Source organism: Helianthus annuus, chromosome 5 (genome assembly GCF_002127325.2).
Source record: "Helianthus annuus cultivar XRQ/B chromosome 5, HanXRQr2.0-SUNRISE, whole genome shotgun sequence".
Classification (NCBI taxonomy): domain Eukaryota; kingdom Viridiplantae; phylum Streptophyta; class Magnoliopsida; order Asterales; family Asteraceae; genus Helianthus; species Helianthus annuus.
Window position 1 is genome coordinate 448,946 of NC_035437.2, and position 17,076 is coordinate 466,021.

A 17,076-nucleotide genomic window follows, 5' to 3' on the forward strand; every position below is an offset into this window, starting at 1 on the left:
AAAGATTGAAGCTCAATCTACTGACGGAATCCAAGCACTGCTGAAGAATTAAAGCAATGCCTATTCAAGGTCTGATCATCCTTTGAAGAAAGCATTGTTGCTCAAACAACAGTGGTTGACTACATCAGTGGAATGTAGAATCAGTGGTTATACATCAGTGTTTAGAATGCAATCAGTGTCTGTATGGTCAGTTGTTATAGAACAGTAGATAGAGTTTGTTAGTTTGTTAGATGTCGCTTTCATGGTGACGTCAGCTGAGATGCCTCAGTGGTTTGGTTTGCCTATAAATGTAATAGCACCCTATACTGTTACATTTGATTGACTGAGTGAGTTCTTCTCATCCAGTCCAATCCTTTCATCTTGTGCAACCATCCTTGAGGTACCAGGCTGAGGGGGAGCTTAGCTTTGTAAACATGCTTTGTAATCTTTTGATTTACTTTATAATCTTTCGACTAATGCAAATCATGTGTTTATCAAAACTATTTTCTCTTTAGATTGTGTTTACAAAGTTTGTTGTTCATTTCCGCTGCACTTTAACTCTGTTCATCTCTATTGATTTGTTCAAATTACACAAACAAACACAATCATGACAGCCTCCGATCCAAACAATTGGTATCAGAGCTTGGACAGTCAAATTCGATCTAACAGTCAATTTGACATAACAGTTCAGCTCAAAAATTCATTGATACTAAGGTTGATTGTATTTAGTTGAAAAACATAGCAACGAGAAATCATGTTCAAAGTGATTATTCAAAAACTCTGTAAAACAACCAAGATGTCATAAGACACACAAACTTCACATAACAAGTGATATCATACATAAAACACCTATAGTTGTCACACCCCAACCAATGGCGGAAACATCGGGATGAGACGAAGTGTGAAGATTGCTAGAGACATCATAACGCTATTTGTGACAATATTTAGAAAATCCAAATTTCATTTCATTTCATAACTTCAAATAGTCAACATTACAAGAGATTCAAATACAACAAGTTTAACGAAACAACATGATAACATAACAAAATTTGATACAACATATTAAACCCTAACGTCTATATGTGTATCTAGGCATCAACGTTATTTCTTTTCTTAGCATCGTCCTCATCAACCTGTAACATGTTTAAAATAATTCAATGCAAAAGCAAAGGCGAGTATACAAGTTTGGTACATACATAGCATAAGATAAAAGTGTGAACAATTCCTCATAGCAAGCATGCGATTCAAGATAAACATTAAATATGGCATGTGTATAACATATCAAACCAAGAAAACGCAACTTGCTCATGACATAACCAAAGTTTCAGTAGAGGCGGGTCGTTAATCCTATAGCGCTACATATGTCAAGGTTTGGCTCGTACGAAGTTAATGATAAGTTCAACACATAAGAATCACCCAAATTTAAAGTATCAAGTCATCACATATACAAGCATGTTATAGGAATGTTCATGTGTTTAGACAAAAGTTCATGTGTAAGTTTCAATAGGTAAACATGTTACACCCCAAAAGTGGTAAAAGTAAAAAAAGGGGAAAAGTACGAGTATACTCACAGTGGTTGCGTATGAGAATTTCTTGAATAAACGCACGAGTAAAGATTGGGAAAACCAAGGGTCGAACGTAAGCGATTACCCTATATATATAACGAACTCGTTTAAAATTTGTAGGTTTAATATAACCCTAAAATTTATTGGTTACAATTTAATAATTTGTATGTTATATTTTATCTCATATAGGCTATTATGGTTATAAAAAGAAATAAGATTGATAACTTATTTATGTTATTAATTTAGAGGTTTATTATAAAATATGAATAAGAGATTATTTTGTTGAGGTTATAATGAAGTATAAAGGTTTTATAAAAGAAGAAAAGAACGAACTTAAAACATGAAGTAGCAAAATATGGTAAATTAGTAAAGGAATTAAATTTAACTAATATAGAATATCTAAGAACTAACAACCTTGATCAATCGGTAATCTCTACTACTCTAGGTGAGTTTAACAATATTTCTTGATCGTATTTAATCGATTCCGAAGTGGTTATATAATTTCTAAAATATAAGGCATTAAATATATGATCTATAGTTTATTCAGAAATGATTATATACTTTTAAAACATAAAACTTTAAATATATGTAACCTATAGTTTATTCCTTGTATTTATTTTAAGAGAATTGTAAAAATATAACAACGGACAAGGCAACAACATGTACATGAAACTGGTTTAGAGCAACTTTGTACATACCACATTAATATTCCTGAATACATCTTTGACCTTATCTTTATTTGGTTTTTTTTTTCTAAATTTTAAAAGAACACATGACATCCATACATCTCCTTCTTTATTACATGAACCCACACGAATAGGCTTGAACAAAAGCATAAAACGTATGGATTGTTATGTTATGTATAATCAGAATTAAACACATATCAACGAGAAGCAAGAGAAAAGGAGGAAGGTATACCGAAACGGAAATGGCGTGAATCCAGACGTAAGCTCCGACATTGATACGAGTTCTCTGGCGACTTGCGGTCTCCAACAAGGGTATCTCCGGTCGTCTTCTCGGTCTCCGGCGATGCCTCCGACCTTTCCGGCGAGCGTGTGGGTAATATGAAAAGAACGGTGAGTGTTGTTTGTGTCGAAACAGAATGAGGTGAGGTGTTAGGATATCGAAACGTGTTGCGAGTGTTTGGGTGTCGAGATGTGGGGGAGGGAAGGTGATAGTAGTGTAACTTGGTCGCGACAACCGGTCGTCTTCTCCGATTCTCCGGCGAAACTCCGGTGTATTGTGATATCAATAGAGGATGTGATTCGTTTGTATGACGGTAAAATGAGTCTAGGTTCAAGATTTAAAAACAATGGAAGACCATAGACAAAAGGAGAGTCTTCGCTGTGACTGGCTGTTTTGTGCGGCGAAAGGAAATGAAAAGGGCAGGTTACATAAATGTAGGAGATGAAAGGCCAATTGATTTTGACAATCTTTATATATCATTAAAAAAAACAAATAAGAGAATCCTTAATAATTTTTTTTTAGATTACTAGAAATTAGTAACTTAATTATCGACATTAGTAATATCCCAATTTAGATTGTATAGAGCAATATGTACCTTTTTTTTTCTCATAATATAATATAGTTTAAATAATATCTAGATACACGTATGTATTATATAAGATGAACATATATAATTTAAATGGATTTTTTTTTTTTAAAAAAGAGATCGATAAAATAACTCTTAGTAACGATATTAGGCTAGGTGACTAAAGTAGATCATATATTTTGGATGTTACAATGATTTTTTTTATAATCACGGATACTAAGAAATTTGAATTTTCATTTATTATGCTTCGGGTTCAGTTTACAAAACAGGTCGGATTTCGGAAATCCATTTTGACGGATGTTACAGTCTCCCCTACTTTTGGAGATTTCGTCCTCGAAATCTAAGAGGAAGAGTTTTGGAAATGTGACAACCAAAGATTCAACAGAGAAAATAGATGAAACTTGATCGTGAACGGGCTTCGTATAAAAGACAGAGAATAAAGGAGAATAATGGGAGTGTAAAAGTGAATGATTGATTTTAAATACACAAATGCGAGTATAAGAATAGCATAAGTACCGGATAGACGAAAGTAGTGTGTTAAGAATGAAGTCTCGTCGTGAATAATCGGATATAACGCGTTCGTGAGTTGTTTAAAGTTCGTATAAGGTCCAAAAAGGTCTGCAAAACACTGAATTTCTCATGGCACGTTTTACGAAAGTTTAGTAACATGGTGAAAACACTTATATATAGGATGTACCAGCGGCGTATCCACCATGTTTTGACCATATTACCTCCGTCTCGTATTCGGTGTCATGTTACGTTCCGTGTCTTACCATACGCAGTAGCACACTCTATGATTCTCATACGTCCATTACTATAATCCCGTGTGCACCCGCGATTATACCAATCGTCGCATGATCTGCATAGCTTGTACTAGTTGCGTATGAATCAAGGTATACATAAATTTTGAAAATAAGATTGGGTGCGCATAAAACTGTAACATATAAGCATGTTCGCGTTCCAAATAGTATAAGACCAACGTAAGCGAAACTCTCGGGTTTCGCTCGCGTACAGGTGCGAACGTATAAGTTTTTGAGTAAAAAGCATGAGTATAGTATAAGTTTAAATATGAACCCGCACGTGAGCATAAACGCAAAACGCATGTCAGGAGTATGAGTAAAAGTATATGCATAACGTGTATGAAAAATGAGTATAAATGTAGGTACAAACATGAGTATAAGCATAAACACAAAGCGTATGAGTATGAATACAAGTATTAGTGTGCGAACATACGATGTATGAGCATAGATGTGAACGTAAATATAGGTGTAAAACATGAAGGTTTAAGTATGAATGAAATATATGTGTATGAATATAAGTGTAAATAAAGTTGTACAAGTGTAAATGAAAACATGAATTGTATGATCATGAATATGAATGTAGTATAAACATGAATGTAAGTACAACGTAAATGTATATTTGTGAGTGTATGTATAATGAAAAACGTATGAATTTTGAATCATGAGTATAACATAAGTGTGTAAGTGTAAACATAAGTGACTGCATAAAATGTATAAGTATGGGTGTAGGAAATAATGATTTTGCTTATAGTATAAATCGAAATACACGAGTTATGCGCGTAAAAGATTTAAAAGTTTTGAGTATAAAAGAAAAGGGGATGAGTGACACGCATGAGATTGTTGTGAAACATTGACTAAAACGCGTAAAATAATATGCGTGTATAGTTTGTGAATGTAAATAGATCGAGTTGTCACGAAATACAGACTCTAGTTTGTGAATGTAAAGGGAGCATCAAACGTCTATTGGTTACGTGAAACGTACTTTGTAAAAAGAATGGAAATGCTACTATGGCTTTAAAAAGGATTTACATAGTTGAAAATTGTTGGTTCTAATGAGGTTCCCTTGTCCACGTGTTTTGAATTTAATTGACATATTGAATGAGGTTTTGAAAAGTTCTAGAGATTAATAAGTTTGCGCCGTTTTAAGTAACTTTGTATCAGAAAGTTTCGAAGTTTACAGATTTTCGTGAAAAGTTGATCCTTTTAAAAAAAGGAATTTGGTATATGGACTTAGTGATTGTTGAAAAAAAATGTTTCATTGGTTTTGAAAAGGAAATTTTTTTTTTTTTGTAGATGATTGAATAATATTGGTAATATTTTATAGGTGTGTGCGAAAGAGTTGATTTGATTCTCAATTGAGAATAAAAATCTCTAGTTTAATGGTGTGAGAGGAGCGTGTTTCAATGTTTACGTTGGTTGGTGAATTTGTGGGCAATGGATTTATTAAACCGACCGGGCTGACAAGTAGTATTTCGTGAAATTTTGAAAATCGAGGAACACGCGTTTATTGGTAACATTAAAATTTTGTGTATGCGAGTGAGGTGAAATTAGATTATAGAATAAGAGGTACGTTTAAATAATGAAGCATTTGAAATACACGATAAATGATTTAGGTATAAACATGATCGTGTTTACATAATATAGTCTATTAAAAGAAAGCGTTGGTAACGATCACCTAAGTAAGGGAATCACCCCAAATCCGTTGGTGAGGTCGTTGTAAGATGAGAAAAGAAGCGGAGTTAATCGTCAAGGTAAGGAAATCACTCCTATCTCGATGACATGTCTCCACTTGTCGTTACAAGGATTATGAACTTAAATTATATGAAATCATGCATATGTATAAATGTATGGAAAAGATTCAATATGTTGTGTGTGTAAAAGAGAATATCGAAAGTAAATTCAAATTTGAAAGATCGTATCGTATAAAATGAATAATAGAAACGCATGTTTAACCAAAGTTTGGAGTGTTCCAAAACGGAACTTTGACTAACCAAAGTGGTCGAAAAGTCTTTTGAATTTGAGGAGCATGCTTTGGCCTAATAGGTGAAATACTCTTGCCGACAAGTCGGTTAACGGTATTTACCCTTCCGGTTACTACATGTCTCAAATCAATTGAAATTTCGAGACTTGGCGGAATTTAATAAAAAAAAATCAAGGAGTGGAACTAGTCGACAAGGTGCGGGTTTCACCCCTAACTTGATGATTTCGTATCCTAAGTGTGGTTGGTACTCGTCGGGTCAAAATTTAAATTTCGACATGTTGACAAGGGTCCACTAGAATTTAAAATTTGAGATTTACCATTAAGATGTGGATTTCACTCCTAGCTTAATGGCGATATCTCGTGTAAAAAGAAGAATTTATAGATTGAGCGTCGTTCACCAAATTGTGGGTTTCACGCCTATTTTGGTGAATTCGTCCCATTTGTATAATGTGAGGGTTTACGGATTTAGAATAGTCAAGTAAGATGCATGAGGGAAGTGTATGTCGAAGGAAGTGCACAAACAAGTATAAACACATAAGAAAGCATATCAAGAATGGTACTTAAATAATGAAATGATAAAACAAGTATTAACACATAGAGAAATATGTCAAGAATAACACATAAAGAATCGAACAACGAAACAAGTGTTAACACATAATAAAACAAGCATTAATGCGTAATAATAACATGTCAAATATTACACATGAGTAACATACATGTTTAAAAGAGCATAAATAAGTAACAAATAAAGTATCATGTAGTAGTCCAAGCAAAGCATACGAATAAGGCTCTAAAACTATAGACTAAGTGAAAGCATTCCTACTTTTCCTAATTCCCTATAGTTATGGCTCTGATACCAATCTGTCACACCCCAACCAATGGCGGAAACATCGGGATGAGACGAAGTGTGAAGATTGCTAGAGACATCATAACGCTATTTGTGACAATATTTAGAAAATCCAAATTTCATTTCATTTCATAACTTCAAATAATCAACATTACAAGAGATTCAAATACAACAAGTTTAACGAAACAACATGATAACATAACAAAATTTGATACAACATATTAAACCCTAACGTCTATATGTGTATCTAGGCATCAACGTTATTTCTTTTCTTAGCATCGTCCTCATCAACCTGTAACATGTTTAAAATAATTCAATGCAAAAGCAAAGGCGAGTATACAAGTTTGGTACATACATAGCATAAGATAAAAGTGTGAACAATTCCTCATAGCAAGCATGCGATTCAAGATAAACATTAAATATGGCATGTGTATAACATATCAAACCAAGAAAACGCAACTTGCTCATGACATAACCAAAGTTTCAGTAGAGGCGGGTCGTTAATCCTATAGCGCTACATATGTCAAGGTTTGGCTCGTACGAAGTTAATGATAAGTTCAACACATAAGAATCACCCAAATTTAAAGTATCAAGTCATCACATATACAAGCATGTTATAGGAATGTTCATGTGTTTAGACAAAAGTTCATGTGTAAGTTTCAATAGGTAAACATGTTACACCCCAAAAGTGGTAAAAGTAAAAAAAGGGGAAAAGTACGAGTATACTCACAGTGGTTGCGTATGAGAATTTCTTGAATAAACGCACGAGTAAAGATTGGGAAAACCAAGGGTCGAACGTAAGCGATTACCCTATATATATAACGAACTCGTTTAAAATTTGTAGGTTTAATATAACCCTAAAATTTATTGGTTACAATTTAATAATTTGTATGTTATATTTTATCTCATATAGGCTATTATGGTTATAAAAAGAAATAAGATTGATAACTTATTTATGTTAGTAATTTAGAGGTTTATTATAAAATATGAATAAGAGATTATTTTGTTGAGGTTATAATGAAGTATAAAGGTTTTATAAAAGAAGAAAAGAACGAACTTAAAACATGAAGTAGCAAAATATGGTAAATTAGTAAAGGAATTAAATTTAACTAATATAGAATATCTAAGAACTAACAACCTTGATCAATCGGTAATCTCTACTACTCTAGGTGAGTTTAACAATATTTCTTGATCGTATTTAATCGATTCCGAAGTGGTTATATAATTTCTAAAATATAAGGCATTAAATATATGATCTATAGTTTATTCAGAAATGATTATATACTTTTAAAACATAAAACTTTAAATATATGTAACCTATAGTTTATTCCTTGTATTTATTTTAAGAGAATTGTAAAAATATAACAACGGACAAGGCAACAACATGTACATGAAACTGGTTTAGAGCAACTTTGTACATACCACATTAATATTCCTGAATACATCTTTGACCTTATCTTTATTTGGTTTTTTTTTTCTAAATTTTAAAAGAACACATGACATCCATACATCTCCTTCTTTATTACATGAACCCACACGAATAGGCTTGAACAAAAGCATAAAACGTATGGATTGTTATGTTATGTATAATCAGAATTAAACACATATCAACGAGAAGCAAGAGAAAAGGAGGAAGGTATACCGAAACGGAAATGGCGTGAATCCAGACGTAAGCTCCGACATTGATACGAGTTCTCCGGCGACTTGCGGTCTCCAACAAGGGTATCTCCGGTCGTCTTCTCGGTCTCCGGCGATGCCTCCGACCTTTCCGGCGAGCGTGTGGGTAATATGAAAAGAACGGTGAGTGTTGTTTGTGTCGAAACAGAATGAGGTGAGGTGTTAGGATATCGAAACGTGTTGCGAGTGTTTGGGTGTCGAGATGTGGGGGAGGGAAGGTGATAGTAGTGTAACTTGGTCGCGACAACCGGTCGTCTTCTCCGATTCTCCGGCGAAACTCCGGTGTATTGTGATATCAATAGAGGATGTGATTCGTTTGTATGACGGTAAAATGAGTCTAGGTTCAAGATTTAAAAACAATGGAAGACCATAGACAAAAGGAGAGTCTTCGCTGTGACTGGCTGTTTTGTGCGGCGAAAGGAAATGAAAAGGGCAGGTTACATAAATGTAGGAGATGAAAGGCCAATTGATTTTGACAATCTTTATATATCATTAAAAAAAACAAATAAGAGAATCCTTAATAATTTTTTTTTAGATTACTAGAAATTAGTAACTTAATTATCGACATTAGTGATATCCCAATTTAGATTGTATAGAGCAATATGTACCTTTTTTTTCTCATAATATAATATAGTTTAAATAATATCTAGATACACGTATGTATTATATAAGATGAACATATATAATTTAAATGGATTTTTTTTTTTAAAAAGAGATCGATAAAATAACTCTTAGTAACGATATTAGGCTAGGTGACTAAAGTAGATCATATATTTTGGATGTTACAATGATTTTTTTTTTATAATCACGGATACTAAGAAATTTGAATTTTCATTTATTATGCTTCGGGTTCAGTTTACAAAACAGGTCGGATTTCGGAAATCCATTTTGACGGATGTTACAATAGTGTTCAGATCTGAAAATATGACTGATAACTATGGTAAAATTTACAAAATTGATCTCAAGTGTTGATATGAAGTTTGTGCTGTTTCCATCATGTTTTGATACTAACATGTGAACCTCTTGTCAACAAAAACCTAGTTTCATAAAAACTTGAGTGTTTTGTTAACATAAAAAGAGGGAAATTAAAACTTTAGCAATTTTAGATCTTATGTATTGAAAAACAGGTTGAGAATCCTCTAAAAGGACCAAAATCAATTGTGTTAAGAATACATTGAGAAAATCAGAAGTCAAAATATCCAGATCATGAGTAATGTGGATTTTGGCATAAGCATGTGCAGAAATGACCAAATCTCTCAAAACATTACTGAAAAATGATTTTGGATTTGAATATTCTTTCCTTGGAACCTTCTAGTAAGTATTTCAAAACTTATATATGGAAAGTGTAGAATGGAAAAGAAGAAAAATCACAAAAACTCAAAAAGTGTGTTTATCTCAAAACTTTTGATGTCAAAAGAAAAGAGTATAAATCTAAAACACTTAAGAGTCCACAGGTTAATCCTACAAAAGGAAAACCAAAAATAGATCTACATTTTTGGTCAAACATATGTCATCAATCATCCATGCAGAATCATTGTTTCAGGGAAGTTCAGGTAACAAAAGTATCTCTAGATAATTTTCAATAAAGAGGAATAGGCCAAATTTTTCAGAAATTATTCATATGGTAATAAGGCTCACAAAGAACTTTCAAAACCTTTGTGAATAGGCTCCTCATAGTAACAATCAACTGACAAGGAAATGGTACCAAACAGTGGTTACAGAATTTTGGTTCAAACCACTGACCATTGTCCTAAGCTTGAGAATGAAGTGATCTTGACCTTATTCGAAGTTACTTTAACTCTTGAGACACACCAGATCTAATTGATTTATTTATCAGAAAACTATTACTCTTTTTTTTTTGTAAAGTTTTCTTCAAATAAAACAGGATATATTATTCTTTATTTTTCCTTAAGAATAATACATTTTGTACTTTTACTTGTTTTTTATAGCAAAAGTCTCAAACACATGTCAGGATATAGAACCCTTATTATTTTTTTGTGTTTCTATCCTTGAAAATAGATCAAAAGGAAATGGTGCAAGTGTCAAGGTCATGTCAAACTCAAGTTTGTTTTAACACAGATCAAAGATTGATTGCTAACAGACCTTAAAATTCTTGACTACTCATGTTTTACTCTAAGGATTAGAACACAAAATGTGTAGTCAAAGTGAAAAGGTTACCATCATCTGGGATACTCAACTACTGTCAAAATTTATCAAATATTTAAAACAGGAAATAGATAAGTAGTAAAACCTTGAATACAAATCCCTATAAAAATCTGCTAATGTGTTAATCTTGAGAATATGCTTCTAAAATGTGTTTTGTCAAGAATGTTACTTTGCAGATATCTCATTATCAGATGTTGGACACGATACTGTGTTATCACAGGACAAAATCATTTCCTTCATCAGAGCAGCAGATGTTCAAAACTTCTGTCAAAGCTTATCCACTGTTGCACCAACAGTGTTTGACCAAAATTGCTTTCTAAAACTCTACCACGACTTCACCCCTAACCACTGTTGATAAATATCCCTCAAAAATGGATTAAAAAAATTTATCAGTTGACCAAACCCATTTTTAAAAAAATACTCTCACATCCATTTCAAGCCACTGCTGGATCATCAAAGTCACCAACAGTGGTTAGCTCAAATGACTCACATCTGCAGCTTCACTTGTTAAAAACATCAATCCTCCTTAAAAATTCAACCATTTCACCATTTTCTTGGCAACATCAATGAAAAGGGATTCTTTCAAAAAGGCTATCCTAAAACATGTGTCTTCTTGCTGACTTTCTACCATTCCATCAACAAGTCATGTGCCTTATAGCACTGAAAGAGAGAAAGTTGGGTAGCTGTCATTTAAGAGGAGCTTCAGCAGTTCAGTGACAACAAGCTTGAAAAACTTGTGCTACAACCGAAGGATGAGAATCCTTTTGGCAAAAAGTGGGTCCTCAAAGAACAATGCATATGCTAGAAGCATGGTTGTCAAGATTCATCATACTCAAACAAGTACAGACACCAAGAGTGTGAAAAGATTACATTAGAGGGATATTAATTCCTAGGCAATAAGCTTAGTGTTTTGACTGTACACATGCAGCAGATGTTTCCAAAACCACTGATTGAAGAATATTATGATGCTATTGTTGTTGCTGAAAAGTCCAACTGATTGTATCATAAACATATGTTATTGGATTTTGATATAAGTTGCTCAAAAGACTTCTTTTATGCAGGAATGTCAAGTAGCTGAAATATATCATCAAAAATCCAGTATCTCATTCATCCATCATCACTTGACATCAGACACCACTTTGTGGGGGGATTACTCTAAAAAGGTGTTATTTCATTCTAACATGTCCATCCTAAAGATCAGTTGGTAGATGTAAAAACTTAAGAATTGGATTCATCTACTGTTGAAAAACTTGATCCCTTTGATTGGAATGCTAAACATGGATTAAATCAAGCTTTCTTGTGTTACATGTGTAAATAGCATAAAAATGTTTTTAGAAAAATCAAAAATAACCTTAAAAATAGTTTAAAATTAAATTTTTCAATAAATCCTCAAAGTCTGTTCAAAGCACTGATGGCATTAAAACTCTGTTAAATAGTAAAATCTATCCACTGCCAAAGTGTATCCTCTATTTGTGTAAAACACTGATTTACAACAGAGGTTGCACGTGGACAGATGTTATTCAACAGTTGCGTGCATCAGATGCCATGATCACTTTTTCAAATAAATGGCCTTACATCTGAAACATTTACAAGGCTATTAAAAATTTCCAAAACAAAAGCAGAGGTTCCTGAGCAGACTTTAGCAGCTACCACTGCTCCTCAGGCACCTGCTGCTGAGCCCACTGCTCAAGGTGATCACAACAGTAACACAACTGCTGTGAAACCCACACCTAAATCCACCAAAAGACCAAAACAAAAGAAAATTCAAAAGCCCCCCAAACCTACAATAAAGGCACCTCTGGAGATGAGATCCCAGAGCAACTGCCAGTGACAACACAAAAGTCACTAGAAACCACTGCTGCTACTACCTCACAGCAGATGGTAGAAAGGTCTCAACCCATGCCTCAAACTCCTCCTGCTTCTTCTCAAAAAGAACAGGTTTTAAGAACAGGGACACCAAATTATGATGCTCTGGAATCACTTGATTCCATCATCCACAGCCCACTACCCGGGGCAAATTCACTTTCAACTCCCATCATCACTTCACAAATACCACCATCAATAATGACCTTGTTGCATGCTTTGGATATAACTCAGACATAAATCAGTTCCTCTCAACCACCTATCACTGAGAGCATACTCCAACAAGTGACTGAGTCTGATGCTTATACCTCTGTTATCCCAGCAACAACTGAGGAGGTTACACCCCTTGAGTTACGAGTAACTCTTGGTGGTAGTTCAAGTGAAGCAGCTACTACAAGTGCTGAACCCACTGGTTTGCACTTGGACAGTAGTTTCATCAATAAGACTTCCTTGAAGGCAATTTCTTCACTGAGAACTCTTATGTATCCAGTCTTCACTGGTTCACTAAAAAGCGTCTCTCATTATGAAGAAAGAAGTCCCCAGTACCAAGACAAAGGGGCAACAGTGGATGATTTTTGGGATACACTTCCTCAATCAACCACTGTTACAACCACTGCTAGTTGGAAATCATATGACCCCATTAATTTGGGTGATGGTCTAAGGTACTAAGAATTGACGGCTAGAATTGATAAACTGGATACATCTGTTGCAGAAATCAAAGACATGCTGCAACAGTTGTTAAAGGCACAAAGGGTATCATCCACTACTGCACCACCTCCAACAGCTACTCCATCATCTGCTCCTACTCCAGATGAGCTGTGGAATTTGTTTCAACCCCGGCACCTATCTTAGAAAAGAGTTGATGATGCCAAAAAGGGGGAGAAAATGACTCTGAGGAAAATCTTTCAGTAACTTCTGCTGAAACATCTGTCAAAGAAAAGGAAAAGGGAGGTGATGAAACCCTGAAAAATTCAAGCAGATGATGAAGATACACAAATGAGGATCGTTCAAAGTCAAGTCAATTCAGCTGGTCTCAAAACCACTGCTAATATTAAAAGGGTAAGGGATGAGAGCAGAGCTTTGGTTGAGAAAAAGATAGTTCTGTAAAAAGAAAAAGAAGAGGTTGGTACTTCATTAAAGAAGAGTCCTGTTAAAAACAAAGCAATCAACCACCACAGCTTCTAAAACTAAGCCAGTTACTACTTCAACCACAACTTCTGTTCCCACAAAATCAATTACACCTCCACCATTAACAGCATCTGTCACCCAAACAACTGCCTCCAATACCACATCAACACACACCACAACCACTGCCATCTCCACTAAATCAACCACTGCCACATCTAAAACATCACCATCACCACAAACAGCACTTGCTGCAATCCTTTATCAAAGAAGGAAACAAAGCAGATGGACGCAAAAATACCAAAAGAAGACCAAGCTTCAGAGAAATATATCATGAAGATAGTTCTTGAGACACTTAGAGCAGAACTACAAGAAACAGCTAAATCTCAAGACACTGCTCAAAGTTGTCATCACCAGGCCACAATCTCCAAACTCTTCAAATAAATCTCTCCCAAGAAACCCATTGGATTCAAAAATACTAAAGTGGATGTCTGATCGAAAGATCCACGTATTGACCTTGCTCAGGTCCAATGGTGAAGTGAAGCATATATTAAGGGAAACAGCACTTGGCCTGGGTGTTGAAGATTTGCAAGATCTCCTTGAGTTTACACTGTGCAGGGATGAGGATGACACAAATTCCATGAACTTTGAATTACAATTCAAAGGACAAGTTAGGGAATTATTGATGAGTCAATAAAGATCCTGAATAATGAAGTGTTTTGGCATCATCTGTTCCAGGGGGAAATTGTTGGGATTGAACCCTACAGAGGAACAGATGATGTAAAGCCAAAACTGGTTCACAACAGTGGATTCATCATAAGCAGCAGTTTACACTAAACTTTCCCCTTGACAGTGGCTCCAACATCTGATATGCTCCAAGTACTGCCCTTATCAACAACTGTTGATCTTGTAAACTACTGTTAAGTCAAAGCACTGAAGAAGCATAAAGATTGAAGCTCAATCTACTGACGGAATCCAAGCACTGCTGAAGAATTAAAGCACTGCCTATTCAAGGTCTGATCATCCTTTGAAGAAAGCATTGTTGCTCAAACAACAGTGGTTGACTACATCAGTGGAATGTAGAATCAGTGGTTATACATCAGTGTTTAGAATGCAATCAGTGTCTGTATGGTCAGTTGTTATGGAACAGTATATAGAGTTTGTTAGTTTGTTAGATGTCGCTTTCATGGTGACGTCAGCTGAGATGCCTCAGTGGTTTGGTTTGCCTATAAATGTAACAGCACCCTGTACTGTTACATTTGATTGACTGAGTGAGTTCTTCTCATCCAGTCCAATCCTTTCATCTTGTGCAACCATCCTTGAGGTATCAGGCTGAGGGGGAGCTTAGCTTTGTAAACATGCTTTGTAATCTTTTGATTTACTTTATAATCTTTCGACTAATGCAAATCATGTGTTTATCAAAACTATTTTCTCTTTAGATTGTGTTTACAAAGTTTGTTGTTCATTTCCGCTGCACTTTAACTCTGTTCATCTCTATTGATTTGTTCAAATTACACAAACAAACATAATCATGACAGCCTCCGATCCTAACATGAGATCCTTTACAGAGAAACCGAAAGGGTCAAATTCAATAGACACACTATTATCACGGGTAAAACGTCTAACAGAAATAAGGGTTTTGATGACGGATGGGCTATAAAGGATGTTTGGTAAAATGTAGGTACGGTTATGAATTTTGTAAAAACCAGTGCCGGACCCGTGTATTGGTAGATATTGCCCATTGCCAACAAGAACTTTAGTATTTACAGGAGACGAGTTGGGAATGGAAATCATACCTGAATCCAAGGTGACGTGAGAGCCCGCTCCAGTATCCATTAGACGGGGATCCTGTTGTTGCTGATGGAGATTCATAGCTGAGAAGGCAGCCTGGAGATCAGCTGGGTTCAGTGCATTATAACCCGAAGGTGGCGGAGCGGATGGGCCGGCCTGTGTGAAGTATGCCGGTTGGCCTGCTTGGCCGGATTGCTGTGTTTGGGCTGAGGTGGCCGTCGGGCTGAAGTGGGCCACGGGATGGGTCCAATATGGCTAAAGTGGGCCACAGGTGGGGTCCAATATGGCTGAAGTGGGCCATGGGTGGGGTCCATCGGTGATAATCGATGATGGCTGGAGATACGCTAACAGATGGCAACAGATGCGCTAATCAACAGGCTAATCAAGACAGATGCGCTAACAGACAGGGCTGTAGATGTGCTAACAGATGGCTGAACAGACGCGCTAAGGCTGAACAGATGTGCTAATCAGACAGATGCGCTAATCAGGGCTGGAGATGCGCTAATTAATTGAAAAGAAAACTCAAAACCGTGGCTCTGATACCATAAAAGTGTTTATGGTATTATTCAATTGATGATCATAAAACAGAATACAAGACCCTTTATATAGGGACGAATCCTAACCCTACTATAACCCATAATTAGGAAAGGATAACAATACCATATGTATCGTAAATATCTATTCTAAATATAAATGAATCTATCTAGAAGCTTCCGTGCTAATATTTTATTATTCAAGTTCATGTCTACATAAAGTATGATCATCTTGATCTTTCACAAGATCATCATCTTAACTTACTAGATCATGTGTTTAATCACAATCTAGTAAGTTTCATATGATGTCTCACATCATAAGCACAAACAATCAATCATCAAGAAGCAAAGCAACACTAAACAAGATGTATTCTTATGTTGTTAAGCTTATGTTATAGGTTCATCTTCTTGTTCATTAGTGTTCTTTATGATTATCATCACATATCATCTTTTAACCAACTAAATGAGAAGTAAATTCAAGTGACAAGAAGCTTACTACTAGCACAAGGGCTAGGGAAGAACACAAGAAGATGAAGATGGTAAATGTGATGGATAAAAGCAAATGGAAGAGGTCCTTGAAGATCCACAAGCTCTAAACTTCTTAACTTAGCTTCTAACACCTTGTGATTACCTTGAAATGGATGAAGATTGGATGAAAGTGGTGGTGGTGTGGGTGTTTGGTTTCGGCCGTGAGTGGGAGCAAGGGAGGGAAGAGAGTGTTTGTGTTGTGTGTGAAAGATAATGACATCTTAATCCTCCATGTTCTTTTATAATCCAACTTTAGAGTATTAACCAATGTGTAATGTGCTTCCAAAGTACAAGTCAAGATCTCTAACAAATCAAGGTAAATCAAATGAAGTCAAGGTGGGGGGCCACCTTGGTGACCGTCCACACAAGGGGGGGGTATTGGTTAGGTTGTGATGGATAGTTAAGGATATTAGTTAGATTCTAAGTGTGATGTTTAGTGTTTATGCATATTATGTGTTATATTGTGTGTTAGGGTGCTCGGGGATCATAACTAGCTCAGAAATATTAAAACAATGTTTCTAGTGTAATTTTGGTGTTTCGGGTAGTGTCCGGTTGTTCGGTTAGATACCGATTTCTTTAAAGTGTCAAACTATACCGTTTAGTGTTCTTTATGTATCCTTTTGTGACACTTTTAATTCCTGACACTTAGGAAAGCGTTCAGGACCATTT

At 35.3% G+C, this 17,076-nt stretch overlaps 2 long non-coding RNA genes across 2 annotated transcripts; both read right to left on the reverse strand.

Moving 5' to 3' along the window:
- Window positions 1-922: 922 nt before the first annotated feature.
- LOC110938393 lies at window positions 923-3,013 on the reverse strand. Its single transcript, XR_002591355.2, has 3 exons — window positions 2,463-3,013; window positions 1,551-1,630; window positions 923-1,112 (listed from the first exon to the last, which is right to left on the reverse strand). It is a non-coding gene; the product is annotated as an uncharacterized LOC110938393 (long non-coding RNA).
- A 3,813-nt stretch (window positions 3,014-6,826) lies between these two features.
- Window positions 6,827-8,913, reverse strand: LOC110938394. Its single transcript, XR_002591357.2, has 3 exons — window positions 8,367-8,913; window positions 7,455-7,534; window positions 6,827-7,016 (listed from the first exon to the last, which is right to left on the reverse strand). It is a non-coding gene; the product is annotated as an uncharacterized LOC110938394 (long non-coding RNA).
- Window positions 8,914-17,076: the final 8,163 nt, after the last annotated feature.